General features: G+C 38.9%; 1 pseudogene across 1 annotated transcript; it reads right to left on the bottom strand.

Moving 5' to 3' along the window:
- Positions 1–7,820: 7,820 nt before the first annotated feature.
- Positions 7,821–11,316, bottom strand: LOC306661340 (tubulin alpha-8 chain-like; annotated as a pseudogene). The gene is made up of 2 exons (XR_013766649.1): positions 10,704–11,316; positions 7,821–8,207 (listed from the first exon to the last, which is right to left on the bottom strand). The product of XR_013766649.1 is annotated as a tubulin alpha-8 chain-like (transcript).
- Between the last annotated feature and the right edge of the window lie 733 nt (positions 11,317–12,049).

Below are 12,049 nucleotides of genomic sequence, written 5' to 3'. Positions count from 1 at the left end.
CCTCGTTAAAAGATTTCTCAATAACAGGCAGGAAAGAGTTTAAGCCGAAATTGTATCAATACTTGTCTCAAAAGAAAGCTTGGACCCTGAGAAGCATTTACTGGAGCTTGCATCATTTTTCTGCATATTTGGGATGTTTCCAGGGACACTGAAATTCTTATCAGCTAAATTCCTTAATCTTTTCCCTTTTTAAAAAAATTGAATTCAGAGATTAAAGACATAACAAGTTCAACTTGAAATTTCTGCCCAAAATCTTGGTCAAAAGGAAGATACTGGTTGGCATCATGGAATAAGCTTGTTCTCCTTCGTGGTGGGATGCTACTTTAGAGAAAACCTATTTTCCTGAAAGGAAGAATGCTAATGAAAAAGGTCAGGTTTGTTGTATGGAGTAAGAGCAAGTGACATTTATAATAGAAAACAAGAGAAAAGAATCAGTGACTGATAAAGTTTTGGTACTTCTTTACAATCTCATTTCTCTACAAATACACATAGCTTATGTGACTTATGTGCTCATTTTCATTACAAACCACTTTTTCCTATTTCACCCTCTGCATTTTTTCAAGTCTTTTTATTTTTAAAATTTACCATAATTTGCATGCTTCATAGAATAAATAACAGATCCATTTTTGAGGGTTGTAAATTGGATCTCTTTCACAGTAAATTCACTTCAGTAAATGCATTCCTCTAAGAAAGAGATAACTGCACTAAGATGAAGCAGTCAAACTAAACTCTTAAGTTTCACTTTCCTGGCATAGGTTTCAGGGGACAACTAAAACAGACTATGACAGTATCTGTCACCTTCTCCAGTAATTCCTCTGTCAAATTGTTGCCTTAATGGAGAAGCTTTTTAAATTATTACTACATTCTCTATTTTGGAAAATCAATTTCACACATAGTGAAAACTATGAAAAAGATTACAGTGAGCTCATACACTATTCACTCATTATTAACATTTTGGCAAAATTTTTTCTTTCTTTTTCATAATCATACACCCACATAACTTTATAGCACTTTCTTCTTTTTGCTAGAATACCTGAGAGTAAATTGCAGAAATCAAGGTTCTTCAATACTAAATAAGTCAATGTGTATCTCCTAGAATCAAAGTTTCTGTTGTGTGGGTGGGTTGGTTATTTTGTTTGTTTGCATAACCCTGAAGTCATTATCATCAAAATCAGGAAATCTGATGCTGATACAATACAATTTTCTAAAATATTCAGGCAATATTTAAATTTTCCAAACTATACCAATACTGTCCTTTACAGCAATTTCTTTTTTCCAGTACAGGATTCAATCCATAATCTCAATCATTTAGATTTTTTTGTTTTTATCTTGAGATCATTGTAGATTTACATGTAGTTGTAAAAATTAATTCTTTGCCTTGTTATCCCACTAGTAACATCTTAGAAAATTACAGTACACATCACAACGAGGATATTGACATTAACACACTCAAAATACAGAGCATTCCTTTCAATACAAACATCCTTCCTGGTGCCCTTCCTCCTTCTCTCCTTAACCCCAAACAATCACTCCTCGGATCTCCATTTCTACAATTTTGCCATTTCAAATGTGTTATCTAATTGAAGTCCCACGGTACATAATCTTTGAGGGTTAGCTTTTTTTTTTTTTTTTTTTCACTCAGCATAAACCTCTGGAAATTTATCGGGATTTATCAAGTTTGTTCCTTTTTATTATTGAGTAGTATTCCATAGGATGGATGTGTGTTTGCTAACCATTCATCTGTTGAAGAAGGTCTGAATTATTTCTGGGTTTTGTCCACTATAAATAAAACCATTGTTAAATGTTCTGTAGTTTTTCTACCGGGCAGTTTTTATCATTTTGGGATAGATACCTACCTGGAATTGCTGGATGGTATGTAGTTGTATATTTAATTTTTTTAAGTGCCAAATTCTTTTCCAGTATGACCATACCATTTTATATAAACGCTGTGATATATATGTGACCCAGTTGTCCACATCCTTCCCAGCATTTGGTGGTGTCACTATTTCTTATTTTCATCATTCTGGTAGATCATTGAGGTTATTCATTTAATTTCAATATCGCTTTTGTCTCCTTCCATCTGGAACAAATCCTTGATCTTTTATTTTGTTGACATTGACATTTGTAAGACATATAGCTCTGTTGTTTCCTAAAATGACACCTATTTTGGATTTGGCTTGTTTCCTTATGATTTGATTCAGGTTACACACTCCTAACTGACACAACCAGTTATTGGTGAGTAGGTCTTCTTGAAGTTTGAACATCAGAGAAGCATGCTGAGGCAAGCATATAAAGCAGGTTTTATATAAAGGTAGTAACCCATACTTCTCTCAGGAGGGAGAAGGGGGCCATGGTTGGCATTCTGGTAGCCCAAGAAGTGAGAGTGCCCTGCCCCTCTTATAGACTCAAGGTTTTTGTTCTCCTGCTCTCTCCCCCCTACCTATGTGACTATGTGTTCTCCTGCTCTCTCTCCTTCCTACCTATGTGACTAGGACCAGGAGGTGCCAGAGAGATGGCAAAAAGGTGAGAAGCAGGGGGAAGGGCCAAATGGAATGATTCAGGCAGGTAGGGGACCCAGGGAGTATTAAATAGAAATTCCCTGCCTGTAGCCTTTTGGAAGGAGGCAGGTAAACTTGGTGATTAAAGGGCCCTGGAGACATTTACATTGATAAAGAATCATATCATCGGCAGATAGGGATAGTTTGAGATCTTTCCATCGTCTAAGATTTTCTTTAATTTTTTTCTTTAGTGTTCTGTAGTTTTCATTGTAGAGGTCTTTCACCTCTTTTGTGAGATTGATTCCCAAGTATTTTCTTTTTTTCGAGGCTATTGTGAATGGGACAATTTTCCTAACTTCTCTTTCTGAAGATTCATCACTTATGTACAAAAATGCATTGCATTTATGAGCATTGATCTTATAATTGCTACTTTACTGAATTCACTTATGAGTTCTAAACGTTTTCTGGTGGAATTTCCTGGTTCCTCTAAATATATAATCATGTCATCAGCGAACAGGGATAGTTCTTCTTTTCCTATTCATATCCCTTTAATTTCTTTGGTCTGTCTAATTGCTCTAGCTAGAATTTCAAGGACGATGTTGAATAGAAGTGGTGAAAGAGGGCATCCCTGCCTTGTTCCAGTTTTCAGTTTTACACCATTTAGAATGATATTGCCATGGGCTTAGCGTAGATGGCCTTTATAATGTTGAGAAATGTTCCCACTATCCCTATTTTTTCCAGTGTTTTGAGAATGAAGGGATGCTGTGTTTTATCAAATGCTTTTTCTGCATCTATTGAAATAATCATGTGATTCTTAACTTTAAGTCTGTTGATATGGTGAATGACATTTATTAATTTCCAGATGTTGAACCAACCTTGCATCCCTGGGATAAAACCCACTTGATCGTGGTGCACTATCTTTTAAATATATGTTTGTATGCAATTGCTAAAATTTTGTTGAGAATTTTTGCGTTGATGTTCATTAAGGATATTGGTCTGAAATTTTCTTTCCTCGATGTGTCTCTGTCTGGTTTAGGTATCAGTGTGATATTGGCTTCATAGAATGAGTTTGGGTGGGTTCCCTCCTCTTCTATTTCATGGAATACTTTGAGAAGTATTGGAATGAACTCTTCTTTTAAGGTTTTGTAGAACTCGGCTGAGAACCCATCTGGTCCCGGACTTTTCTTTGTTGGTAGGCTTTTAATGACTTCTTCTATTTCATTGCTTGAAATTGATTTATTTAAATTGTGTATGTCCTCCTGGTTCAGTTTAGGTAATTCATATGTCTCAAAAACTTGTTGATGTCTTCAAAGTTTTCTGTTTTGTTGGCGTATAGATTTTCAAAATAGCTTCTAATTATGTTTTGTATTTCCATCCTGTCTGTTGTGATATTTCCTTGTTCATTCCGAATTTTAGTAATTTGAATTTTCTCTCTTTCTCTTTGTTAGTGTGGCTAATAAGGGTTTATCAATTTTGTTTATTTTTTCAAAGAACCAACTATTTATTTTGTTAATTTTTTTGATTGTTTCTTTTGTTTCAATTTCCTTGATTTTAGTTCTGAGTTTAACTATTTCCAGTCCTCTACTACTTTCAGTGTTGGTCTGCTCTTCTTTTTCTAGGGATTTGAACTGTAGAGCTAAGTCATTTATTTGTTGATTTTTACTTCTTTTGTTGAATGCACTCCATGAAATAAAACTTCCTGTAAGTACTGCTTTCATAGTGTCCCAGAGATTTTGATATGATGTGTCTTTGTTTTCACTTACTTCTAAGAATTTTTTTATTTCCCTCCTGATGTCTTCTTTTATCCATTCATCATGTAATAACATATTATTTAATCTCCAGGAATTGGAGAAGTTTCTGTTTTTTATTCTGTCATTTATTTCAATCCATTATGATCTGATAGAATACAAGGTAGTATCTCTCTCTTCTTGTATTTGCTAACATTAGCTTTGTGGCATAAAATGCAGTCTATTTTAGAGAAGGAGCCATGTGCTACTGAGAAGAAAGTGTATTCGTTCTTTGTTGGATGGTATATTCTATATATGTCTGTTAAGTCTAAATGGTTGATTGTGTTATTGAGATCTATGGTTTCCTTATTCAATATTTGTTTGGAAGATCTATCCAATGGTGAGAGAGGTGTGTTAAAATCACCTAGTATTATTGTGCTGTGGTCTATTTGGTTTCTGGAATTGAGAAGGACTTGTTTGACATACATGGATGAGCTAATGTTTGGGGCATAGATGTTTATGATTGTTATGTCTTGATGATTTATGCTTCCCTTAAGCAGTATGTAATGTCCTTCTTTATCCCTTCTGACAAGTTTTGGCTTGAAGTCCACATTATCTGAAATGAGGATGGATACTCCAGCTTTTTTGCTGTGTTCGTGTGCATGGTATGTTTTTTCCCATCCTTTCACCTTTAGTCTGTGGGTATCTCTTTCTATGAGATGAGTCTCTTGCAGGCAGCATATTGTTGGATCTTTCTTTTTAATCCAAACTGCCAGTTTATGTCTTTTGATTGATGAGTTCAGGCCATTAACATTCAGGGTTAATATTGTGATATGATTTGTATTCCTGGTCATTTGACTCATTTTTGTTTTTTGACATGATTTGGATTCTCCATTATTTGGCTATTCCTTTAGGCTAGTTCCTCCTGTTGCTGGTTTGCATCATTGTTTTTCATTTCTTCCTCATGGAATATTTTGCTGAGAATGTTCTGTAATGCCAGCTTTCTTTTTGTAAATTCTTTTAGCCTTTGTTTAATATGGAAGGATTTTATTTCATCATCATATCTGAAAGTAAGTTTTGCTGGGTATAAGATTCTTAGTTGGCATCCATTTTCTTTCAGGGCTTGGTAAATGTTGTTCCAGGCCCTTCTAGCTTTTCAGGTCTGGATTGAAAAATCTGCTGATATGCTTATTGGTTTCCCCCTGATGTAATTTGATTCTTGTCTCACGCAGCCTTTAAAATTCTGTCTTTATTTTGTATGTTAGGTATTTTCATTAGAATGTGCCTTGGTGTGAGTCTGTTGTAATTTTGTATATTTGGAGTCCTATAAGCCCCTTGTACTTGGTTTTCCATTTCATTCTTCATATCTGGGAAATTTTCTGATATTATTTTATTGAATAGATTGTTCATTTCTTTGGTTTGTTTCTCTAAGCCTTCCTCAATCCCAATAATTCTTAAATTTGGCCTTTTCATCATATCCTGTAATTCTTGTAGATTCTGTTCATGATTTCTTACCATCTTCTCTGTTTCATCAATTTTGTTTTCAAGATTAAATATTTTGTCTTCTGTGTCTGAGGTTCTGTCTTTCAGGTGTTCTATCCTATTGGTTATGCTTTCTATGGAGTTTTTAACTTGGTTTATTGTTTCCTTCATTTCAAGGATTTGTTTGTTTGTTTTTTTTCCAGTATCTCTGTTTATTGAAATGATCTCTTGCTTCCCGTATTTGCTCTTTTAACTGTTGATTGGTGTGCACATTTAATGCCTGCATTTGCTCTTTCATCTCCTCATTTGCTTTCCTGATTGTTTTAATTATGTACATTTTCAACTCCCTTTCTGACATTCCTTCTGCTGTGCTATCATTGGGTTTTATTGATATAATATCTAGGTTTGTTTGGGATATTTTCTTCCCTTGTTTTCTCATATTGGTCAGATATCAGTAGGACTCTGAGATATTGCAGATTTTCCTCTATTGCCTTATACTGTCCCTGTAGATTTCCAGTATATCACCTCCCAGCCTTCAGTAGCATGAAGTCTTGGAGGAACTTGATAATGCAGTGCTTCTGAAGAAAGCTGCCCCTAGCCCACTACAGGGTCCAGGGCTTGGGGCTGGTTCTGCATGGAAATCCTCTCACTGGGCGATCCGACTCCTAGAGGCTTGCTATAGATAGGGCCTGACCCTGCCTGAGGGAGCCAGGCTGCTCAGGGAAAGCCTCTCCCTGACTTGCCTTGGTCCCAGAAGCCGCCTGTAGGCCGGGCCCCGCAGCTGGGTTCAGGGCTTGGGGTTGGCTGTGTGCAGAAAGACTTTGACTGGGCAGGCCTGTTCCAGGAAGCTGGCTGTGGGCCCCGCCTTCCACCGGAGGGAATAGGGGTGGTTGCGGAAGTGTCTTGCTGCCCTGCTCTGGTCCCACAAGTCACCTGCGGGTCGGGGCCTGCCGCTGGGTCCAGGCCTTGGGCTCGGCTCCATGTGGAAAAGCTCTCACTGGGCAGGCCTGCTCCAAGGAGCTGACTGTAGATCACGCCTGCCACCAGAGGGAGCAGGGGTGCCTGCAAAAGTATCTCGCAGCCTTGCCCTGCTCCGAGAAGCTGCCCCTGTCGGGGCCTGCCCCAGCCAAGCTTCATCCTGTGGGAGAGACTCACCATACGGCTCTACATTGGTCCGAGTCTCTCAATACCTCCCCTTCTTGAATCCTGAGCTCTGGGGCAACGGGAGATGCAGTCACCCTCTAGTCTGCCATCTTGGATTTCCCACGCTATGATGTTTTGAGATCAATTCACATGACTGTGTGGGTGTGTGTGTGTTGCTGCAGAATGAACCCAGAGCTCCATACATGCTAAGTACACATTGTACCACTGATTTCTATCCGCAGTCCCTCATGTAACTTTGATTACAGTATTTTGTTGCAATTGTTTTGTTTCAGTAGTAGTGTTATTCTTTTACTGTGCCTAATTTATAAATTAAACTCTATTATAGGTATGTATGCATAGGAATAATCATATAAACTATACAGTTTGGTACTCTGAATAGTGTCAGGTACCCAGTGGGGTGTCTTGGAATGTGGACCTTGTGAATAAGGGAGATGACTGTACTCAAATATTTGATGAATGAACAAGTTAATATGTGGGGAGTTCAGATGATGCCTGGGCCATGCTGCAGATCTCTAGTGAACTCCTGTTCCCTCTCTCCCTGGAATCTTCCCGATGCCCAGATCTTTCCTTTCTCTATCAGTAGGGAATTCCAAGGGGCCCAATTGTGTACTTTGTCTTACTTGTCCTAAGAGCTAGAGTTAGTGAGAAACAAGACACCCATTTCCTGCCTTCATAAGTACCTATAAATGAACGAGATCAGGTCAGATGGTGTTAAGTGGGGTGGACCCAGCCTAATCTAGAATTTAAAAACCTGATTAGGCCTCCTCACATGTGTAACTGGCTTCACCTTCACCCAGAGATAGTAACCTTCATTTTCTTTAGTGACAAAGTTACTCTTGGCTCAAACGAATGTCCAATAGAATTCAGCATCTACTTTTGGCCAGTCACATTGCCCATGAATACTGGAATCTGGTGCCCTCCTCCTATGTAAGACATCAATCACTCTGGGGTTGGGAGAATAGTCTATTATCCTCAACTAGTTAAATGTGCTTCAAGTGGAGCAGCATAAATAAAGAGACGCAACCACGGGGAAGATGTATATTTAAAATTCCTCCCCTTCATTTTCTTCTTCAAATGAATCGGTCCCCACTTCTTCATAATCCTTCTCCAGGGCAGCCAGATCCTCCCTGGCCTCAGAGAATTCTCCTTCTTCCATTCCTTCTCCAACATACCAATGCACAAAGGCCTGCTTGGCATACATTAGGTCAAACTTATGGTCAAGTGGGGCCCAGGCCTCCGCAATTGCTGTGGTGTTGCTCAGCATGCAGACAGCCCGCTGGACTTTGGCCAGATCCCCTCCTGGTACCACAGTGGGTGGCTGGTAATCGATGCCTACCTGGGAAACAAAGGAGGAAGACAACAGCAGAATATGCAAGTCAGTGAAAAGATAACTCAAGAGGGCATGTCTCGTAACAAGGTGCGCTAGCAAGTCACGGTCATGTGTGTGGGGATGGGACTGCAAGGTGGTGTGCAAGAGGGAGGAATCAGGAGGTTGGGAGAGTGGGCAGGTAGAAAGAAGTGAGCACTGGAGAGAAAAGCACATGGGATTGGTCCAAAAAATTTCAAAAGCAAGGGCTGGAGGATTTAAAGTCTGGAAAAGAAGACAGGGCTGGTACTAGGAAGAAATGTTAGTTGAAAATAGCAGAGACAAAGGAAAACAATGAATAAAATTATTATTACATGGGAGGTACCCAGTATATGTTTATGTCTAAAAGGGAAATGCTTTTCCCTTTTAGAGGCAAATCGTTACTGAAATGAAATTTTTGTGATGGTTATTCTTCCCTAATGATCTCTGAAATTCCTCTTAAGTAAGGTTGCAAATATGTGTGAAAGTTTCTCTGCCAAGGGTGAATAGATTGTAAGAAGACATAGGGATATTTCCAAAACAATAAATTTTAAAAGGACCAAAAAGGTCCTTGGGGATAAACGTTAATACAAACCAGGGCTTGTATTTCTGGAAGACAGGAATTCTTGGAAGAAAAGCAAGAGCTCCAAAGACAGTTAACGTTCTTGCCTGAATAAGACAACTTCCCAAGTTCTGGTGGCGAGTCAGGGTCCTCCAAGCTAACCCAGTCCGATCTTATGGTGCAGCAGCCATCCTAGAAATCTCTCTCCTCCCCACACATACATTCCAAACCAACACCAATATCAAGAATTGGTAAGAAACTGGAAAAAGTCTAAGGTGACAAATTGTGAAATTTGGGGGACACTGAAAACCAGAACTGTCCAAACTCTTACTACTGCCCAGGCTACCATGCCTAAATTGACAATTAAATTCATTGCTTTTAAAGATATATCTTCTTGATTGTAGGGGGTGGAAGTGGCAACAGGAAATAGTAAAGATAGGTAGCCAACCAAATGAATGCACAATGTTTTATCATTCTTCTTAAACTCAAGTGCCGTCTTGGTGGTGGAGGGCAAACTAAAATGAGGTAAGGGACCAAAAAGTGAGTAGGAGAAAGATGATGAATATAAACCTTGCCGTATCAAATATTTTGCCACATCTGCTCCTGACCAGCATAAGACTTGTGCCTGGAGCCAACTCTCCCCTTTTCTGAACAGTCCCACCCCTTGACCTGAGTCAGGTGGGGACAAATACCCTTGTGAACAATGTCAGAGGATGAAGTTTCAGCAACATTCACTCTCCTGGCATGTGCTTTCCTGTAAACCCCTTATTAGAGTTGTTAACATACCTTATTGATCTTTGTGGATATGAGCTCAGAACATCTGTTTAAAATAAATGAGAGAGAATGAGAGGGCATCTCCTTTATTGTTCATTTCCCCCACCATCCCCACATCTCTGTATTTTCTCTATTTCCCCCTTTATTCTCCTACTACCTTCTGTTTATTTCCATTTAAAAAAAGGAAAAAGAACACTGTTTTTGAAAGACCTTGGCTATTTTTGCAACAATGACCAGAAGTGCCAATAAAAATAGGCATAATCTTGGGGGAGGAAGATGAGAAATGTAGCCAGGAGAAGAGTAGTGAGAAGGAATATTACACTCCCTTGCTCTGCCAGAGGATGCTTACATGGTTGACAGGAAAGGGAAATGTCAGGGCTTTATGACACAAATGATTCATGTAATAAAAAAATGGTCCCACTGTTTCTCCAAGTTGATTAAGCCTTACAGGGAAGGTATTTAATTTTTCAAAATAAATTGCAGGAACACATTTTTTGTTAGAAAATTAAACTCTACCCCTCTAGCAACATGAATAATTTATTTTAAAATTAAAATATACCTAGAAGTGTACATGTCCATTAAAATTAATTTCATGTAAATTGAACTGAATCATGAACTCCAAAAGCATCATGATTTAGGTCCATTCCAAAATCATTACTTGTTCCTCAGCTCGCCAAAAAAAAGGAGGGGGGGGATTTTTTTTTTTTTTTTTTTTTTCTTAAAATATTCTCAATGTTTTCTAAAAATTTCTTTCTGCATTTTGTTTGTTTGTTTGTTTCTGATAAGGGATTTAACCCAGGGACACTACCACTGAGTTACATTCCCAGCCTTTTTAAAAATTTTATTTTGAGGGCTCTTGTTCAATTGCCCATGTTTGCCTCACATATATGATCTTCCATCTTCAGCCACTCAAGTCATTGGGATTACAGGCATGGACCACCATGCCTGACTCTAAAATGGCTTCAGCAGACAAAATTTCAAGTCTTTGTCTCAAACAAAGTTGAATGAAATTAATGTTGCATTTGGTGTAACTTCCTCTCCCCACATCAACACATACAACCTGAAGCTCCCAAGATTTCACTCTACCATCTTTTGTCATCTGTCTCTGCTTCTCCAGTTATTTATCCCCTCTCTAATTTATCAGCTCTCACCTCAAAACCTGTTGGGCACCAGCCGACAAACTGGATAGTCTTGCTGGTCTCGATGGTGGCAATAGCAACATTCACATCCTTGGGCACCACATCTCCCCGGTACAGCATGCAGCAGGCCATATACTTGCCACGCCTTGAGTCACATTTTACCATCTGGCTGCTGGGCTCAAAGCAGGAGCTGGTTATCTCAGCCACACACAGCTATTCACGGTAGGCTTTCTCAGAAGACATCATGGGTACTCAGGTGACGGGTGGGGAGGTAAATGTGGTGACAGGGCACCAGATTAGTCTGGAACTTAGTGAGGTCTACAGTGAGGGTCCTGTCAAAGCAGAGAGAAACTGTGATTGAGGACACAGTCTGGCTGATGAGGCAGCTGAGGTTGGTACAGGTGGGATGCTTGATGTCTAGGTTCCTGCAGCAGATGTCATAGATGACTTCATTATCTACCATGAAAGCATAATCTGAGTGTTCCAGTGTGGTATGGGTTGTCAGGATGGAGTTGTAAGGCTCCACTACTGCAGTGAGACCTGGGGTATTGGGTAGATAGCAAACTCTAGCTTGGACTTCTTGCCATAATCAAGGGACAGGTATTCTATCTTTAGAGAAGTGAAGCCAGAGCCAGTGCATTCAGCAAAACTGAATGAAAATTTCAGAACCACAATGAACAGTGACTTTGCCCTTTCAGAATCCCAACATTGCCCACTACCCCTGTCTCTGTCCTATGACTTTTTGGAACCAATACTTAACCAATATTTCTCAATCCAACCTTGGAAGGGAGCTAGAGTACCAACTTAAGAAAAGGAGTTAAGGAACCTGTTTCCTTATTTTTTATTCTATACTGAATATTTATAGCTGTGTATATTTATGGATATTGCAATTTTTATATACATTGTAGATTGACCAAATCAACCCAACTAACCCGTCCATGTGTTTCCCCAGTTGTAAAAATTGAGCAAGTTATTTAACCTCCCCAAACTTCTGTTTGTTCTTGGTTCAAGTGGAAACAATAGAAATATGCTCATCTTGGGACTATTAGAGAAGGGAAAGGGGGAGAGGAAAAGAGAGAGAAAAGGGAGGACAACAGAATAGAAGGGAGGGTGGATGAGATCAAACCATGATATATGTATATATGGAAATACACAGTGAAACCTACTAATTTGTACAATTAATATGTGGTAATAATTTTTAAAAATGAATATGATTTCCTGCCCCCAAACCTTATCTTACAAGTTTATTGTGATCACTAAATGAGATAGCACAATGCTGTGAGCAAGAATCAGATGATTAAAAGCATTCAACATTAGCTCCTATTAGAACGAAGAGGAGTCATGCAGGCACAGAAGTT

This window comes from Sciurus vulgaris, assembly GCF_902686455.1.
Source record: "Sciurus vulgaris genome assembly, chromosome: 5".
In the NCBI taxonomy this organism is placed as follows: Eukaryota; Metazoa; Chordata; class Mammalia; order Rodentia; family Sciuridae; genus Sciurus; species Sciurus vulgaris.
This window is presented reverse-complemented; position numbering and strand designations above follow the sequence as displayed.